This window comes from Euprymna scolopes, chromosome 45 (genome assembly GCF_053919585.1).
Source record: "Euprymna scolopes isolate OS-2025 chromosome 45, ASM5391958v1, whole genome shotgun sequence".
In the NCBI taxonomy this organism is placed as follows: Eukaryota; Metazoa; Mollusca; class Cephalopoda; order Sepiida; family Sepiolidae; genus Euprymna; species Euprymna scolopes.
The window spans coordinates 66831321-66852402 of NC_136526.1; the positions used below are offsets into that span (position 1 = coordinate 66831321).

At 37.0% G+C, this 21082-nt stretch overlaps 1 protein-coding gene across 1 annotated transcript in view; it reads right to left on the reverse strand.

The window, feature by feature from the left end:
- Positions 1-20865, reverse strand: part of LOC145269867 (coronin-1C-like) — a 251675-nt gene extending 230810 nt beyond the window's left edge. The window contains exon 1 of the mRNA XM_080125601.1: positions 20731-20865. The gene's annotated coding sequence lies outside the window, so the exon portion shown is untranslated. The remainder of the gene's footprint in view (positions 1-20730) is intronic.
- Positions 20866-21082: the final 217 nt, after the last annotated feature.

A 21082-nucleotide genomic window follows, 5' to 3' on the forward strand; every position in this document is an offset into this window, starting at 1 on the left:
TTCTTCCAGTGATACCGTATGATCTGATTTTCCTGAGAAGACCTTCATGCCATACCCTGTCAAAAGCCTTAGATATATCTAGAGCTTCCACTTTACCCTCCCCTGCTTTGTCAAGTGAATGGTATATACGCTCAGAGATAACAGTTAGGATGTCTGCTGTGGAACGGGCTTGCCTAAATCCATATTGTTGGTCAGTCAGAAGTTTAGAACATGTAAGGTGATGGACTAGAGCTTGGTTAATTAAGGTCTCAAATATTTTGGCAAAAAGTGGGAGGAGGCTAATGGGGCGGTAATTTACTGAGTCAGTTCTTTCGCCAGAATTCTTGAAAACTGATACCACAGAAGCAGTTTTCCAGCAGGCAGGAAAGCAAGATTCATTAAGGCATTTGTTGTAAAGTTTGGAGAGAACTGGAGCTACTTCGGCAGAGCACGTTTTTAATAGCACAGCCGGGATGAGATCAGGTCCACATGCTTTTGAAGCGTCAAGATTTTTTATGATGGCATTCACCTGAGAAGGAGTGATTTCCAGATCGTCTAGTGTGGCGTCTGTCCGCAAAGGAAAGTCAGGTAGGGAGTGGTTAGCAGGCTCCAGTGTGGAGTTGGAGGCAAACCAACTGGCAAGCATGGGGGAATTGTTGATCGCCTATTATTTAATACAGTGTTGTAGATTTTCCAGAAGTCACAGGGTTTCTAATTTCTGTGCTTCGATGCATTTTTTGTGGTTTCAGTAAGTTCTCTTTTAGCTGTCGCTATTTGTTTTTTACAGTTATTTTAGGCTTCTATATACTTCTGTTTGAACTGGACTTATGTCGGTTAAATCTGTGGTAAGCATGCTGCCTTTGCACGATGGCAGCTGCACAAGTAGAAGTAAACCATTGGGGAGAGTGGGGCTTGCTATAAAACTTCCGCGTGGGAACATGTGCTTCAATTGTTGTTTTGAACCACTCAGTGGTCTCATGTGCGCACTGTTCAGCAGGAAGTGAAAAGATATTTCACCATGGGGCGTCTCTGATGAGATCCTTGATGGCTTCCCAGTCAGCCTTTTTTGTGATATCTCGTTGTTTTGAGCAATGGCTCCACCGTTTTGGCTCTAGAGTTTAGGGCGATTTCAACTATTATCACTACATGATCAGCATTCCCAAGTGGGCTGTGGGCAGAAACAGGTCTAAAAGTGATGCATGTTGTTCTTGCTGGTCAGGGAAACGGGTTGGAATCATAACCGTCTGTGATAGGGAATGAGATATAGAGAAGCTATGTGTTGTGCTACCAGCTGCGTCTGTGTAAGTAGAAAATCTAAGCCAGTTGTTGTGGTGGATATTTGTTTATTAGAGTAGAGTCCTGGGTCGAGGGAGAGCGGTATAGAAAATAAAAGTAACTAATGTTAAGTCTAAAGCACATAAAGGCTTGACCGTCTGATTCTAGTTTTGTTTCTCTAGTCAAGAGGAGGGTGTTTCGAATATAGACTCCAAGCCAGTGCATATGGCTGTCAGAGTCCTTATGGCAGAGTGGGAGATATCCGGGCATAATAAAGTAGTTAGAGGGGATGGAGGAGTGTAGGTTAGTCTCACTTAGTGCTAAGATATCCGGGGTGTTTGTTAGGAGAAGTTCTAAGCCAACGGATGTTCGTAAATGCAAGCCTCAAGGGAGGAGGCAATTTGGTTTTGCTTGCATTTTGTCCTGGTTTAAGCATAATTTTAGATTGTACTGTCATCATTGTTTTTGTTTTTTTTTTAGAGTTTCAGTTTAGGTAAGGGTGCTGAACAAGTGGTTATGCAGAATACTAGACAAGCAATACAAGTAGACCATCAGCTGACCCTTCATCTACTAGGATTGTGGCCTCAGGAAAGCCCACCGGGGATGAGTGCAGGGTCTCTTTCCATGCACGACATGGCACTGCAAACATCCCAATATTATTCAACTGTTGATGGAGCAACCACTCTAAGCGCTACAAAAGAGTTAATACTACCAGTCGGGAACAGCAGCCAGGAACTGTCAATTCAGTACCCTCAAACTATCAGACAATAGTCAACCCAATCTATCTGTACTAGCATTATGGCATTCAAGCACTCCCAAGTGCCCAGTTTAGAGGGATGGGATGTGTCGGGAAAGGGGAAAACAACGTTCATTGCCCTAGTCAAGAAACAAAATCGACCACTGAGTGTTTCTGTCGAATCCCTGTGATTCAACCTCTATGCCTGGCTAATAGGAAAAGAAGGAGTATAGAAGCTGGGAGATAGGCAGTGCCTATCTACTTGTTAAAATTTTAATTTTAATCGTTTTAATCTTTTAAAAATTAATTAATTTTTAAGAAGTTTCTTTTTCTTGGCAATTCAACTGATTATAGTATATGAGGGGCGTGCAATAAGTAATGCCCCTGACCCACTTCCAGTTGTCTGATCTAGCTGAAATTTTGCATGTGCAATGATTTATATCTCTAAAGATTATGTGGCAAATTACAGCACTGAACTAATTGTGGTTTCTGTTTTACAGGTGTTTGAACAGAGTCAGGTGTGAAATGGAGCCTGTTGAATGTCGAGCAGTGATCCGGTTTTTGTATTTGAAAGGACACACACCACAGGAGACTTTTGATGAAATGAAAGAAACTTATGGTGATAATGCCTCATCATATGATCTTGTAAAACGCTGGCATTGTGAATTCAAACATGGCCTGAAGTCTGTGGAAACAGCTCCCAGACCTGGTCGCCCGCCTTCTACCATTGATGAGGCATCTGTCTGTCAAGTTGAGGCTGCCATTTTGGAAGATCGGTGCATTACTATTCACCAAATAGCCCAAGATGTCAAGATTAGTACAGGGTCTGTGGAAACTATCATTCATGACCATTTGCATATGCATAAGGTGTCTGCCAGATGGATTCCCAGGTTGCTCACACCACTCCAGAAGCGAGAATGCGTCGAGTGTTCGAGGATGAATTTGGAGATGTGCCAAGAAGATGATTCAAAGTTTTTCAAAGACTGATTACACAGGATGAAACCTGGGTCCATCACTATGATCCAGAGACCAAAGCCCAGTCAATGCAGTGGAAGCACTTGGACTCACCACCTTTAAAGGAGGCAAGGGTGCAGCCTTCTGCTGGCAAGGTCATGCTCACAGTCTTCTGGGACCAGCACGGAATAGTGATGACAGATTTCCTGGCAAAGGGTACCACAATTACAGGAGCCTATTATGTTTCACTTTTGAAGAAATTAAGGGAAGCTATCAAAATCAAGAGGTGGAGCAAGATCAGCAAAGGTACCCTCCTCCTGCAGGACGATGCTCTGGTCCACAACTCGCATGACGCCAGAACAAAATACAGGCATGTGGTTATGAAATCCTTCCCCATCCTCCCTACTCTCCTGACCTTGCACCCTCTGACTTTCACCTCTTCCCAGCCATGAAGTTGTTTTTGAAAGGAAAGCGTTTCCCAGATGATGCAGCCTTGATTTCTGAAGTCACGTCCTGGTTGGAGGACCAACCTGGGGTGTTCTACAAAAACGGTCTCCAGCGCTGCATCAAACAATGGGAGAAATGCATAAGTCTGGGCGGTTCCTATGTAGAGAAAGACTAATAACTGTGCCAAGTTTCGTTGCTCTACTGCTATGGGAAGTGGGTCAGGGGTATTACTTATTGCACGCCCCTCGTATATTAATTCGAAAAAACAGTATTTTTAAAAAAAAAACAATAATATTAAATTTATATTATTTTTAACTGCAACTTCAAGCTAAGTTTATGTTTAATACGTGTATTTAAATTTTAAAAATATAAATATTTTTTATGATTTATTATGAAACAGAAAACTTCAAATATGAAGTCTTATGCTTCATAATAAATAGAAATTTTGATAGATTTAAATATATTTTGTTCAAATTTCTAAAAAAAATAAATAGGGTGGGGGGGGAAACGATCTAAAACAAATATTTCCTCATATATTTTACGGAAACTGCATTTTATATGTAATTTCATTCTAAAATGGATAAGTATCGAAAATTTCACGAAAATCTGACCATTAGTTGATTTTTGCTAAATTTATTAAACACAGGTAGGTTTTCATGTTTGAAATGCTTACTACACGGGAACATTATTTTAAAGCGTCAATTATGTAAACACGATTTTCGTCTCGCAATTTCATTATTTTCGTTCAATGAAAAAAATTTTTTAAATTATTACTGGTTTATTTTGCCCTTCTTCTTTTAAATGGTACAAAAGTTATATTGATTAATTTATAATAAAGTTACATCGTTTTACATATAGTGTGGGGGGGGTAATTCTGTGGTGACTTTTTGGAGGTGCCTATTGGCAATCAAGATTGCTGACGAAAACATGCTGTCTTCAGAGCGTCAAAATGGTTCCAAAATTCAAGAAAATAAACAAAATACTGATAGAAATCCAGCCAATAAATATCAGAAAGCCTCACAATTGTCACATCAATTGTAGCAGTCACAGAAAACTATTTTCTCTGGTGAATCAATGCCCCCCTTTGAGTTCTCTGGCCACAGGCTGACCTATCAGTCAACAGGGCGCATTGATTCATCTGCTCCCTAAAAGTCTTGAGAGTATGGTATTATTACCATACATTAACATGGGTACTAATTAGAGGCCACCATTTCGGTAGGTTCCCACTTCGGGGCGCCTCTGATAACAGGAAGAACTGGAGCGCTGAAATAGAAAGAAATACTGGTAAAAGAAGACATTGTCTTCTTATAAAAATGAGGACGTGTAACGCGACTTTGTTATGAATTCATGAGGTTTTATATATCCAATATATATGTGTGTTTTCCCGAAACTCGGGTTACAAAGAAAGACAGTGCATTTTGTAAAGTCTGTATTAATGTTCAATGCTCCTCTTGGCTACCTAACGGGAGATGAGGAGTGAGGCGTGTGTTCTGTCTCTAGTCGCCGTGGAAGTAAGGACGTTTCCTTCACTCGAATGTCCCACGTAAACCGTTCTCGCTTTTCATTGGCTGGAACCTCTGATGACGTATAAGAAGAAAGGAAGGAAAAGAGAAAAGAGTAGGGAGAAAGACAGACCTAAGATGAGAATACAGCCTAGTCTCGTAGTAGTAGCAGCTCGCTACAAGAGAACATCAGCCAGTCAGATCCAGTCCGCCAGCATCCAGACATCTCGCTATAGCATTGACGGTCTCGATTTGCGACAACTGCTATCCAGCCGGGGACGACACGGTACTGACGGATCTTCGATGACCTTAAAAGAACTTTCTTTTCCTTCTTCCCTTTTAGCAGCCTGACCTGCCAGTTCCTGTTACAAATAAAATACTCTTCATTGTTATTCTTTAAAAAGGAAGTTTGTGTTTCTTTTGTGCCTTGTTCTTTTTTTTTTTTTACATAGGCATCACCACTTATCAAGGCCAAGAGGCCACTCGAGGATAAGGGTTAACGGGTGTCCAGTAGAAATTGGACAATATAATAATCGTTAGTAATGGAAATTCAGTAAATTTGTTAACTTGTATGGAACGGCTCATCAAAAACTTGTTTACATTAGACTTGAAGACGACCATATTGTAGTCAGCTGGGAAGCGGGAAAACGGAAGACAATTCCACAGGCGTGCAGTTCTAAGAAAGAAGCTTTGCTGATGGAATCTACGTTTAGGTTTAGATTAAATAAAGAGTGGGGGAAATTATTGATAGTGTTTTCTGCTAGACGGGTGTTTCTTGTGAAAGTTTGGCGAGGGGGGATCATAGATTAAAGCTCAGCCGAGCACTTACCATGAAAATAACGATAAAGCAGAGACAAACTCGCAACATCTCTTCTGTGAGAAAGAGGTTGCAGGGAAGAAAAAAGGACATCCCCTACCAGGCTACGAAGTTTATTTTGAACTCTATCAAGGCAGGATAAGTCCTTTCTAGCAGCTCCTGGCCATAATGTGGCAACAGTATTCCATCCTTGGACGTACCTGGCTCTTATATAGATAGAGAATTGCATCAGCAGTGAGATATCTACTGGATCGATAGAAGGATCCCACCATTTTTCCAGCGGCCTTGGCAACGGGTTTAATGTATGTGTTCCATTTAAGATCAGGAGTAAAGGTCAAGCCCAGAAACTTGTCAAAACATGAGGCCTCCCCAAGACGAGAGCCATTCATTTCAATTGTTCTTTCCTATAATTTATTAGGAAGGTAAAACAATTACATCTCTTCTCTAAAAAATTGTGACCCCGACGTGACCCGAATGGTGACTCAAAAGAACGCAGACCTTCTGATTACAAAACATTTTTTCCTTGAATAATAATAAAAAAATGAAAAGGGACCATATCGCAAAAGTGCAAAGACAGTAAGAGACTTTTCTTACAGAAAAAGTATCCATGATAACAAAAAAAAAGAAAAAAAACTTTAAGAAGAAACGTCTCCCTTCTAAAAAACAAACTAACAAAAAAAAAAAAACATTTTCTAATGATGATGAATTTTCTTTAAAAATAACAAAAAAAAAGAACAAACAGAAAATGAAATACATAACATTTTGTTAACGAAAGGTTTGTTTTTCTTGGCGTGCTCATCACTCACGGGCAGACGACATTTCGCCTTCCAGTTTCTTTACTAAAGAGACCAGCCTGCTGTATTATTTCATACACCAAACTCAAACTATATATATATATATATATATAAAAGAACTTTTTTTCCAAATATTTTTATTTATTTACTTTTAACGACCAACTACTGTAAGTACCGTATTCACATTATTTGTTACACACACACACACACACACACACACACACACACACACACACACACACACACACACACACACACACACACACACGCGAGCACACACGCACACACGCGCGCACACACACACACACACACACACACACACACACACACACACACACACGCACACATGTATTGTTAACTCTTTTACCACTTCCCTTTTTTTTAAAAGTATATTTTTCTATTTTATTTTATTGTAAATTTTTTTTTCTTTTTTGCGAGGTAAAAACTTGCCAAGCTGGAGTCGCAGTCACACAGGCGCCAACTCCAGGCTAACTCCTCACCTTCACGCCACTACCGTTGCCACTACCGCCACTCAAACAAGCTGAAACTGTGCTTTTATCACAGTCGTTTTGATATTTTTTTTTTTTTTTTTACACAGTGATCACCACTTATCAAGGCCCGGAAGCCACTCAGGGATAAGGGTTATTGCAAGTACATTACGTTAGAGAGGAGATTTAATGAAGTGTTTAATTAGGGGGGCGGTTCATTAGGAATTTGTTAACATTAGACTTGAAGACATCCAAGTTGTAGTCCGGAGGGAAGCAGGCAGACGGAACAGAGTTCCACAGGCGTGCAGTTCTAAGAAAGAAGCTTTGCTCATGAAATCCGCGTTTTGATTTAGGCACAGATATAGAGTGTGCAGATATGGAGGTGCAAAAATGCAAAAAAAACGAGGAAATGATCGTCTGGAGAACTGAGCATGGCACATTCTCCACAGAACTCCCACAACCGTGCCCATTATATCACAGACTCTCTATCCCAAGCACGTTGCTTGGTTGATACCGGAGCTGCTTGCAGTATCTGGCCACAGAAACTCCTCACTGAGAAGCCTCCAGTGTCGTCCATCACACTGCAAGTAGTAAATCACTCTCCCATCCCCATGTACAGTCAAATTTCTCGTTCTCTGGACTTGGAATTACGGAGAGACTTTACATGGGTCTTTACTATAGCGGATTTACCCTACCCCATACTAGGCGTGGACTTCCAGCACCACTTCAACCTGATAGTGGATATGCGCAGACATCGGCTCATAGATGCGAATACAGAATTTTATCAGCCCAGTATTCTTCATTGCCACTTCCAATAACCCGTATCAGACCGTCTTACACTCAAATTTAACAAATTTGAATTTTGTTGTGAGTGAACCTACGCACACCACAAAACACCACATCGAGACGACAGGTGTTCCTGTATTCTCACAACCTCAACGCCTCCCTGCTGAAAAACTTAAAGCAGCGAAGGCAGAGTTCAACCATATACTGCAACTGGGAATCATACACCTCTCATCCAGTCCATGGGCTTCCCCTTTGCATATGCTCCTGAAACGTTCTGGAGATTGGCGTCCGACTGGGGATTATCAACGACTCAATGCCATGATGGTACCTGATCGTTACCCAATCCTACATACACAGGACTTTGCTTCCTCTCTGCATGGTTGTAAGACCTTCTACAAACTAAATCTAGTTAAGGCTTACCATCAGATCCCAGTGAATCCGGCTGATATACCCAAAACTGCAGTAACAACTCCGTTTGGAGCGTTTTAATTTTTAATTATGCTCTCTGGTTTAAGAAACATGGCTAGCACCTTTCAGTGCTTCATGGACGAAATAGTGCGTGACTTGGACTTCGTCTATAACTATATAGATGACATTCTCGTGGCAAGTGCCTCACCTGAGGAACATGTCACTCACCTCCGCCTACTGTTCGAACTTTCAGCAGTACCAGGTGAGAATTAACCCTGATAAATGTGTTTTCAGTGTGCCGTCACTAGTTTTCCTGGGCCAGACACTATATCTCCATTACTGGAAAAGGTGAAGGTTCTACAAGACCTTCAACCACCCACTTCACTTCGCCAACTAAGGCACTTCCTCGGTCTGTTAAACTATTACAGACGCTTTATCCCACACTGCGTGGATCTCCTAGCTCCTCTTTCCGACCTGTTACGTAACAGGAAGAAGAAAAATGAGCAAATCTCACTTAATGAGATCTAGCTAAAAGCTTTTAATGAAGTGAAAACAAAACTGGCAACAACATCTCTACTTGCACATCCTGTACCCGATGGCCAGTTTTCATCGGTTGTTGACGCATCAGGCTGTAGGTGCAGTGTTGCAACAGCAGCACCAACAAGAGTTACAACCTCTTGCATACTTTTCGAGACAGCTGAAACCGGTAGAACAACGTTACAGCATGTTTGTCCGTGAACTCCTAGCAATGTACCTCACAGTGAAACACATCCAACATTCACTCGATGGCCGTCAATTTGTGATCTATACTGATCACCGTCCGCTTACATCTGCACTGCGTTCTAAGCCGGACAAATATTTTCCCCGCGAAACATGCCACTTGGATTTTGTTTCGCAATTTACCAGCAATATCCGACATATCTCAGGTGAGCAGAATGCTGTGGCAGATGCTTTGTTCTGCCTTCCCATTAATTCTCTGTCCTCACCATCGGATATCGACTTACAACAGATGGCCTTAGATCAGCCAAGTCTGGACACTTTGGATCCATCATCACCTGAATTTGCAACTTGCAAATTCGCATACCTGCCTGTGCCTACCTCGGACACGCAGATCATTTGTGACACTTCAGTGGATTCACCTCGACCATTTGTTTCATTGACTCATTGTAGAGTTATTTTTGACACTACACAATCTGGAACACCCCGGATGCAAAGCCACAGTGAAGTTGATTACAGCTAGATTTTTCTGGCCAAATATGAAGCGTGATATCACTGCCTGGACATGTTCCTGTGTATCCTGCCAAAAGTCAAAGGTGCACAAGCATATCCGTGCACCCCTGGAAACATGCAAGCACCCCAGACACTCGGTTTAGTCATGTTTACATCGACCTGGTTGGACCTTGGCTTATCAGTCATGGATTTACTAATCTCCTGACCTGCATTGACCGTTTCACACCGTGGCCTGAAGCCATTCCCCTCACAGACATTTCAGCTGAATCCATAGCATGAGCCCTTATATCAGGTTGGATATCACATTACGGAGTTCCTACAACCATCACCACACACCGAATCTCACCAGGATTTTAGGGATTACACGGATTCAGACAACAAACTATCACCCAGCTTCTAACGGGATGATAGAATGCTTCCATCGCCAATTGAAAGTAACATTATGTGTTTACCCCGACCAACAGCAATGGAGCGAATATGTACCAGTTGTCCTTCGTGGCTGTCATGCATCGATCAAGGAGGACCTGGGGTATTTCCCAGCCGAACTTGTCTATAAAGTACCTCTATCGTTGCCAGATCAAATGCTGCCCCCGATAGAATTAACGACAACCAATTCAGCTCTATGTCGACAGACTGCGAGCTTATTTTAGTAAGCTCCCACTGATGCACACTAAGGAACAGACATAAGATCATCAGTCCCAAAGGACATTTCATCTTGGACTCATGTTTTTCTCAGAAAGGATGCTGTGAAAGACTTCCTAACTTCACCTTATACTGGCCCTTATCACGTGCTTTCACGTACTGATAAACTTTTCACCCTAGATACAAAATCACACGAGCCACACATTCCCCCTACTTACACACAGCATCAAAATACACCATAAACAATTATATAACTATTACACATAGTTGTCGTAGAGTACATTGGCCAAAGAAATTATGTAAGACTCTGTACATATAAAATGCCTTTGTCCAATTTCTGCTTAAAAAAAACAGAACTTTTTACAAGAAAGACATTTTTCTTCTTCTTCTTCTTCAGGAAAACCAGCTTTTCACCGAAAAGCAAGAACATTTTTTTTTTTTTTAAATTGTAAAATAACTGTACCATTTCTTTTCTCCTCTATCGGCTTTCCGCCTAAGCAGGGGGTGATGTAGCAGTCACAGAGAACTATTTTCTCTGGTGAATCAATGCCCCCCTTTGAGTTCTCTGGCCACAAGATGACCTATCAGCCAACAGGGCGCATTGATTCATCTGCTCCCTAAAAGTCTTGAGGGAACGTCAGCCAGTCAGATCCAGACCGCCAGCAACATCTATTCTCTTTCATCTCCTGTCCACCGGACATCTTGCTATAGCATTGATGGTCTGGATTCGAGACAATTGCTATGCAGTCAGAGACGACACGGTACTAGTGGATCTTCGACGACCTTAAAAGAACTTTCTTTTCCTTCTTCCCTTTTAGCAACCTGACCTGCCAGTTCCTGTTACAAATAAAATACTCTTCATTGTTTTTGTTTGAAAGGAAGTTTGTGTTTCTTTTGTGTCTTGTTCTTTGTTATAATTTAGTAGGAAGGTAAAACAATTACTCCTCTTCTCTAAACAATATTTTGTTTATTTTTTCGAAATTTGAACCAGTTTTGCTAAATTGCCCAAAGACTTTCAGTTTTCAGAAAAGATTTACCTCCCTTTTGTTATGATTGATTCTCGAACGACTGTTCTCATCTGTAGCACAATGGTTAGAGTACTTTGAAAATTACTTGTTAAAGTGTTATTCTCCTGAAGATTCAAGTCTCTTTCCGGCTGACTACAATATGGTTGTCTTCAAGTCTAACGTAAATAAGTTCTTGATGAACCGTTCCATATAAGTTATCAAATTTACCAAATTTTCATTACTAATGATTACTATATTGTCCAATTTCTACTGTACACTCTTTAACCCTTATCCTTGAGTGGCCTCTTGGCCTTGATAATGTGGTGATGCCTATGTAAAAAAAAAAAAAAAAAAAAAGTCTCCGTGTGGGCGACTGAAAAATACAATTGCAAAATTACGTAGGACCTCTAACCAGTCATACCTGAGGGAGCAGGAAGTACGGGCCCAGTACTGGAAGCATCCCTTTTCCACAAGTACTGGTGGGAGCTCGGCGAATACCCACCAGATGACGGCAATCTGGCTGGCTTTGGTGTTGTTGAGGTCATGTTGGTGATGTTCTTTATTACCGAAATCTTTCAAAAGAGACCTGTTTATTGGAATATTATTTTGATATTATTTCAATTTTATTTTAATTATTTTTAATTACATTTCATATGTTTTATTTCATGTATTGTGAAATACGGAAACGACAATTCGTTGGCCACAATGATTCCACTGTAAATACTCAGCTGATTGAAAAGTTTTTCCCCTCATATCTGCAGGAATTCGTGCGGAAATAGAGAGAGAGATGAGGCTAATAAATTTGATGAAATGTTGCACAGCATTTAGTGATTCGAATTTATAAACAAAACAAGTGAAGCATGAATGGTCCCCCCGTGAGTGCACAGTGGACGAGGCATAAAAAATTACTAAGTGCAGTATTCCCCTCCCCCTATTTAGCCCCAAAAGTCCCCAAGGCCTTAGCAAATTTAAATTTAAGTTCAGCACCATGCAAAACTGCTAAATAGCCATACAGAGAAAATTTTGGACAAATATGATAAAATAGTCCCCAAAATGGAGTGTTTTTATTAGCCCTAAAAGAGTCCCTGGGGCACACCCAAGAGTTACCGCGAAGTATAGACAAACAAAATTATAATAGAAATCAGTTAGTTACAACTTTTCAGAAAGTTTTATAAAAATCCAAAGCGTCAATTTTTTTTTTTTTTAATAAGCACAAAAGTGTCAATCTTAGCCATTTTAACCCGAAACGCACCCCTAGGACGGAGGTAGGGCAACAGAAGTTTTCGCGGAAAATTCGTTCTGTTACATTTTTACCCATATCATGTTTAATGTTTGTGCAAAAGTTCAAAAAATTTTAAGGCATAGTTATTGAGAAAAGTGCGGATAGACGAACGGACAAGAGTGAATTTACATGTCCACCCTCCCTTTGTTAGGGGGGGGGGACAATAAATATTTTGAAATGATTACACTACTTTTTCGTTTTTTTTTTATTTAAATGTAATAACAAACGAAAATGTGTATTTTGTACCATTTTATCTCGTCTTATTTCTGGAGTTACAGGAAAGGAAGTTACAACTATTTTTTTTTTTTAAATAAATGTTATTCTCAAAAACTAAAAATTAAAAATAATTAAAATAGTGTTTCTCCAAAATTTTCATTTATACAAATGAACCCATTTAATAAAAACATGCCACAACTTCATTTTCGTTTGCCGTTTTGTTTTGTTTTGTTTTAATCAAATTTTCGTTAAACAAAAGATGGTACTTATACAGTTTAATGACGACATTAAAAAATGGAAATATTGAAAAAAAAATTTTTTGTACGTACCTGTTATAGACTGAAGTTCTTTGAAAAAAAATTTCACTTCATTTGATCAAGTAGTTTTTTTTTTTTACAGCGAAAAACAATTATTTATCAAAAGATTTCGGTAAAAAAAAATTCTGAAAAAGAGAAAACACAAAAGAAAGTCGTTTTTTTTTTATTCATTTATTTATTTTATTTTTATTTATTTATTTTTATTAATTTTTTTTATTCATTTATTTATTTTTTTATGCGTTAAAAACTATTAAAACGCATGTCGTTCCTATATTCGCATTTCGCAATTTTAAAATACCACGTGACGTCAGCTTTAGTCGACCATCTTGGCTAAATCTACGAAATCCCACATTTGCCAGTTAAACTTTAAAAAAAAAATTAAAAAAAAAAACATTGTTAATGTCCGTTTTGGTACAATAAAAAAGAAGGTCACTGATGTCGGCCCACTGCTACGAATTTAGAATAGGTGCATGTAAACGAGAAAAAATCGCAAGTAGAAACAGGGAGACAGCGATTACATGAGAACCAATTTATTTTTTCAACACTTTTTCGTTCTGTTGTCTATTGTAAAACATTACCCCCCCCCCCGTTTCTTCTCACTTAGAAAATTCCGCTTTGTCTTAACCATGCTGCAGCTGCGTATCCATTATCTGCTTGACCCTGTGACGAACCTCGCCCTCATTTCCCCCCCCTCCCCTCGAACAGAAGAGGGCAAGATCCAACCGCTTTTCTCCGGTTACTAATTAACGATGTTTTTTTTTTGTTGTTGTTGTTTTTGTTTTTCGGTTTTAGTTTTACTGAATCATTTCCTTTTACTGTCACAAATCTTCGTTGATGACATCATTCGAACCCCCCACCACCACCCGTGATCATCACATGTCAACACCGCCATCTTCTACTCATGCACCATGTCCTCCAACTTCGGGCTCCTTCTTTCTTTTTATGGAAATCGCTCAGGACCCCACGGCATAAAGCTTTTAGATATACGGAGCTGACAAGAACGAAACATGATTATCGGTATTTAGTTCTCTCCCACTGCAAGAACTGTGACGTCAGCGTTGGAAAGGGGGATTGAGAAGTCAGCGCCCCCAAGAAGGGGCACTCTGACCTGCAAAAAATGCCTGAGCAGCCCCGTTGGTATTCCGGGGCACCTCAGGCAATTAGCAATAAACTAAACCCTTCTCAAAGAGAGAAGGCAAGGACTGAGAAGGTGGACCTCCTAGAACTGCACAGAACTAAACTGCCACCACCAAATTAATAGGGACCATATTATTACAGGAATGGTCTTATCTTTGTTGATTTTGGGGACCCAGGATTTTATCCCTGGCCATAAACACGATTATCACAAAGACAGAAGATGTCTATTTACCTTCGTCTGAAAGAAAAAACAAAGTTGTAGGCAGAAGGAAAACAGTCAGCAGGAAGAGAGTTCCACAAGGTTGCAGTTTGTAGAAAGAATCTATTGGAATAAGGAGCTGTATTACAACGAGGTATTAAAATAATAAATTGCTGGAGACCACTGGACCAATGAGTCAAACGAGCTGGAACAACGGAAGCAGGAACAATATGCCATGATAGTATTCATAGAAAAGACTGAGACTAGTAGATATAAGGAGCCAAAAAGAACAAAACATGATTACCGCAAAGACAGGTGATGCCTAGTGGTAGCAGAACGTGAACTTGTCTATGGCAGCAGTAGCAGCAACAGCCACACATATGCAAATGACCAAGCCGTGTGCAAGGTGATATGACAGCAAGGAAGAAGGAAAGAAATAAATTAAAAAAAAAAGAAAAACCTGTCCAGAGAAAGACACAAATAGACGTGTTACACACATAGTCCCAGAGTAACAGGAAAAGATGCGTCCTAAACATGGCCGAACAAAGACAGAGTGTCAGGTGTTTGACACTGCAGAGTTCTGTTAAGCACATTGGATTACAAGAAGACTTTCGAACAAGAGATAAAGTGTTATTCTGGAAGTACCTGTAAATAAATGTCTGTTGTTTCAACTGAAAAAAAGTGAGTTGAATTCTTTCCTTGTCTTTGTTTCCTTGAAACTGTCTGCATACAACGTGTGGGTCCCGACTCCCGAGTGTTGGCATGTAATGACTACGTTACATATTGACCTTAGTATTGAAAAGACCAAGGTTGTAGGTAGGAAGAAAACAGTCAACAGGAAGAGAGTTCCACAAAGTCGCAGCTTGTAGAAAGAAGCTTCAAGACGAGAGGTTAAGGACGAATGTTATACCTCTCATTCCTGTGGAGATAATGTTGTTGTTGTCTGCTTCTCAGGGTGTCGATGTTTTCTGGATAGTTTTTTGAGAAAAAACGAATTAAAACGTCAACAGTAGAACAAACAACAAAAACCAACAAAAAAAAACAAAAAAAAACAAAGCATGTATGTTTAATTTTTTTTTTGGAAAAAAAAAATTGTTTTTGACAAAAAAAAAAACAACAGAAAAACGAAACCACTGTTAAACTAGATATCGCAACTCATTCAAACATTTTCCATAGAAATAAGAATTGAGCAGAGAAAGACTAGCAACATAGACATGCATCAACCAAAATATACAGGCAGAAATTATACTGGGCAAGTCACATCGTTTTTGCCCCTCTTCTACCTTGGAATCTGCCATTGGTCAACATCTAATCGAAAATCCAGCTTGTGCCAATGCCTATAAAATGGGTTGTTCAGAATATTTCTGACTCTCAAAATCATTTAAAGATTTGGGAGTCAGTCTCAATTTTTTCATGCAAGCCTTCCCTTTGTTAACAGAAAGAACTTGTTAAATCATTAGACTTGCTCGATATATTTTAATTGTTCTCATACCCCCTCCATCTCAATTGTACATATATATATATATATATATATATATATATATATATATATATATATATATATATATATATATATATATATATATATGTATATATATATATATTACGTTTGTTTTTTTTTGTTTTTTTCACCACTGGTAAATAAATATATATATATATATATATATATATATATATATATATATATATATATATATATATATATATATATATATAATATTCAGTAATGTGATTTTTAATTTAATTCTAATTTGAATTTTAAATTATCAATCACATTACTGAATATTAAATTAGCTCTAGGATATTTACCTATCGAGCTTATTATATATCTAAATTACAACGAGCACTTTTTTCTTTCCTGTATTTTAATTAAACTAGTAATTTCACTATTACATTAAAATACACTCTGCTCTTTAGACTATTGTTCTAATCTCCTTTAAATTATATATATATATATATATATATATATATATATATATATATATATATATATATATATATATATATATATTAATGAAAACAAAGGGATGTAGTGTTTACCTGATATACACAATGGTAAACCTCAAACCAACATAAATAACAGTATTTATATATACAAAATTTAATCCCAACTGAATAAAAAAAGCTCAATACACAATAGAGAGTAGAGCTTATTATAAGAGAAAGAAAATTAAAACTGTAAGTTGAAATTTACAATCAAAATTTATTGTTCGACTGAATATTCCAAAAAAGAATTTACGAAGTCCTTATTCCGCGGAATTTCAAAGAATGCTATTCTTGTTATTCTTCTCATCAGAGGACATAAATAAATCAGCAAATTATATTTGTAGCAATGCTAGAATTTGCTAGTTAAGGCATTAAGTGAAACCGCAATTTATTGTAGTTATAAATTGTCAAATAAAAAATAAAAAAATGAAAAAATATTGGATATTTAAAAAACTAATATAAAAACAAACCGCGCATAATATTTCAGCTTGTATGAAACTCCTCTAGAGTTGATCCAAAATGCAAAATAGTTCTTTGCATAGAATGTATTCCAATCGGATTATATGCATCGTCACGCTGGATTTATCTTGGAATACATTCTATACGGTAGAGACTGCAGAGGTCAAATTTTTTTCAACTTTGACCCCGATTATGACCCCTTAAAATTTATTGTTTTGGGCTCAAATCAAGTTATTAAGTTAGATCCATGTCCAAGGAACCTATATCTAAAATTTCAATTGTTTATACCCAAAATCGGTGGAGGAGTTTGGTAGAGTTCTCAAATGTCAAATTGTTGAACTTTGACCCCTTAACAGCCAAATTTCTGGCCGAAAACGGATCACAAAGATTTTCACAAATCTCAGTACCCTGTATATCAAATTTCGAGTCTGTAGACTTAAAATTGACAGAGTTATTGAGAAGGGAAATGGACACACACAGACACGTTCACTTTTATAGATATCTAGATAGATATGTATATATTTCCTTTTATATATACCAATCCTTATTTAAGAAGCTCAATGTAATTACAGAGCATATAATGAATGAATGACTGCTACGAAACAGATACTGTCAAGAATTGTGAATGTTAACTGACTAAAAGGAATAAATTGTAAAATGGTCAACATCATAAAATTTTGAAAAAAGGTTTTAAACTTCGGACTTTACAGGTAAATTTCTAAAAAACACTACTTTTTTTGTTTTAAATTTGAATATATTATTTATTGATCATTTATCTTCAATTTGTGATATATAACACTTTGGTGAGTAAATTAATTATTTACTTTTTAATAGACATTTCAAAATGGCAGGCGTGAAATCATTCGACCCCCTGTCTTTCCAAGCTTATAACTACTCGAAAAATGCAATGCAAGCCCTAATTTTTTTTTTTTTCAATTAAAGGAGCAAGGACCAAGGTATCATTTAAAAAAAAAATAACAAAAGAAAAAACAAACGTGGTTTAAAAAAAAAAGTTTTAAACTTCGGACTTTACAGGGAAATTTCTAAAAAGCACTACATTTTTTTTTTAATTTGAATATATTATTTATTTATTTTTATCTTCAATTTGTGATATATAAAACTTTGGTGAGTAAATTAATTATTTACTTTTTAATAGACACTTGAAAATGGGGGGGGGCGTGAATTAAAAAAAAACGTTTGTCTAAAATATTATATTCGATTTATTGGAAAGAGCATAAAATTTCACATTGACACTGAAAATATCGTAAAAATAGAATCAATAGAAAAATTTTGAAAAATACTGAACTCGTAAAATTCAATTAATTTCATTACTGTTTTTTTTTTTTTTTTAAATAAAAAAAAATATTTCTGTTACTTTTAAAACAACTTTATTAGTTTATTTTGGAAGTATAAGCCATAAAGAAAATAAACAACCCACTTTTAACAGAGAAATTACCAGTTTTTTATATTTTATTCGCAGTTTCGTGTTAGGGGTGTCAAAAATTCTGATACACCAACTGCTGAGTCTTAGACGGTTATATGGAGATATTCGATAATAGCTTTAAGATCGAAAATTAAACAAAATACTGGTAGAAACCAACCAAAAATGTCACCACTCTTGTTAAAATTTAATGTTTTATTAGTATTTTGTTTGTTTATTTTTTTCTATTTTTATTTATTTATTTATTTTTTTAGATTATCGAAACTCAGGGGATAACGAGCTTCAATCTATGGTCCCCCCTCGCCAAACTTTCACAAGAAACACTCGTCTAGCTGTACACACTATCAATAATTCCCCTCGCTCTTTATCTGTGCCTAAACCTAAACATAGATTCCATGAACAAAGCTTTTTTCTTAGAACTGCACGCCTGTGGAATTGTCTTCCGTTTTCCTGCTTTCCGGCTGACTACAATATGGTTGTCTTCAAGTCTAACGTAAATAAGTTCTTGATGAGCCGTTCCATATAAGTTATCAAATTTACCGAATTTTCATTATTAATGATTATTATATTGTCCAATTTCTACTGTACACTCTTTAACTCTTATCCTTGAGTGGCCTCTGGGCCTTGATAATGTGTTGATGCCTATGTAAAAAAAGAAAAAGTCCAATGTGAACAAGTTCTAATTGAATCGTCCCCCTAAGTAATCCAAGTTACAAAATTCCCACTGTTTACTATGCTAAACTCACAATGACTAATGTATACCTATTAACCCTTATCCTCGAGTGGCCTCTGGGCCTTGATAAGTGGTGACACCCATGTAAAAAAAAAAAAAAAAAAAAAAAAACGGTGTAATATGGAACATTTCACTTTTTATTTTTTTGCTTGTTCCCACTTAAGACTCGGCACTACTTGTGTTTCAAAGCAAATGAACGTTTTAAAATAAGTTTTTGAAAAAACGTATCTCGGCAGATAGAAGAGTAAGTTATCTTGCCTTTGGTAATTTGACATTTGTCATACATTGCAAAATGCCCGTTTGTTTGTCCCCCCCCCTCCCGATATCTTTTTCGTCAGTTAATTGTGATATTTAACCAAAAACTGAGAAGAACGAAATATTCCAAATTTTATTTCTCTTGAAACAAATATTTGAAAAAAATAATATAGACTTTCAATCTTTAAACGACATTTTGAGGTGTAACGTGTTCGCATAGGCAAGAGTAAGTCGCTAAAACTCAAAGTGAAACTAACTAAATCAAATAAAGAAAAAAAGGTTTTTTATCGTGCGTCTGTGCTTCCGTAGTTTTTTCGCCGGTGCCGCTCCCAATAAGCGGAAGTTGTTTTATGCGCATGCGCAGCCACGCTCGTTTTCATAAATGGCCAAAAATGGACAAGAAATTATTTCGAAGGGGATGGGAAGAAAGAAAAAGAGGATGGCCTTGGAGCTTTTTTTTTCTTTCTTTGTTGTTTATATTGACTGACAGTTTGGCCTCTGTTCAATTCTTGGGTTCGCTTCTGGACGAAACAGGCAAAGAAGCGCAAGAATTATTTAATGTTCTCTTCCTGTATTGAGGACGAGCACATAATTTCAAAAAATGTTAACCACATAAATTAGTTTAAAGCAAAACAAACAATAATAAATCTTGATGCAGCTACTCATTCATGACCTTAAAATTAAAGAAGATATAAGGGTGTTCGATAGAATTAAACCTATTTAAAAAGATAAAAAAAACCCAAGTTGCAGAAAAAAAAAACTTAATTACCCGCCACGGAACGAAGATGTCATATTCCAAAAATTACGTAAATTGATCAAATAGAAAATCATTTTTACGGATTTTAACGATATTTATCGTAAATCGTAGGCATTACAAGGCTGGTTTTTGTCTTGATAGTTCTAATTGAGTTGTCTCCCCTATTTATAAAACATCGTGGATCAAAGCATAGTGTCACTTTCACATCAAATTTGATAGTGCTCGTTAAGATAGTCGACAGATCGATTTTTTTTTTTAATATGTGGTTTTAAGCAAAAATACCAGTACTTACTTGTCATGTCAAAAATCGTAATATATTAAAAAATTGCGAAAATTCATTGAGTAGAAAATTATTTACAGTTAAAGTAATTTTTACGGAAAATTGGGGAAAATGGCATTTTCCCTATATGTGAACACCTTGAAGATTGCGAATACAGCGGACATACTTACCTCTCTTTTCGCCACTTTAATTTAATGGCTGACGTTTTGTTTTAGACTATAGCGATAGACTTTCTTTTTTTTTTTACTAAAAACACTAGCAATTCTACTCGATGAATTTTCGTCATTTTTTGATATATTACTATTTTCGACACGGCAGTTAATTAAGTACTAGTGTTTTTACTTAAAACGACATATTTTAAAAAAGATCGCTTTGTCGACACTATCTTAACAAGCATCAGTTTGATATTATTAGTTAAAACAAACTACTTCATTTTGTGATTTTTGGAATATGACATCTTCATTTTGTGATGAGTACATATTAAACATTTTTCTGTGTTTACGTTTTGGAAATAGGTTTCATTTTAAATAAACATTGGGTACTTGTTTAGTTTAATCAAAACCTTAAAAATAAAAATATTGAAAAAAATATATATATACGTACTTGTTATGGAATTAAGTTCTTATTTAAAAATTCACATAATTTGATTATTCCCCTCCCCCTGAGGAAAAGTCAAGTTCTAATGAGATCGATCGTATTCCGCCATCTTACTTATTTCGCGGACGAGGAGGGGTGGGCAAGGGAGATAACTCCGATTAAAGTTTGTCCAAATTTGACGAGATTGTTTTGAAACATAGGCAGAAAAATACCTAGATAAATATTTTATTTTATTTTTTTGTTGTTTTTTTTTTTTTTTCACTTTTAGAGTTTCTCTTTCCTTTTTTAATTCCTTTTTAATTTTGTCCCTTATTGATTCCTTTTTCGTTTAAGGGCACCTCTCCTATCGATCTCATTA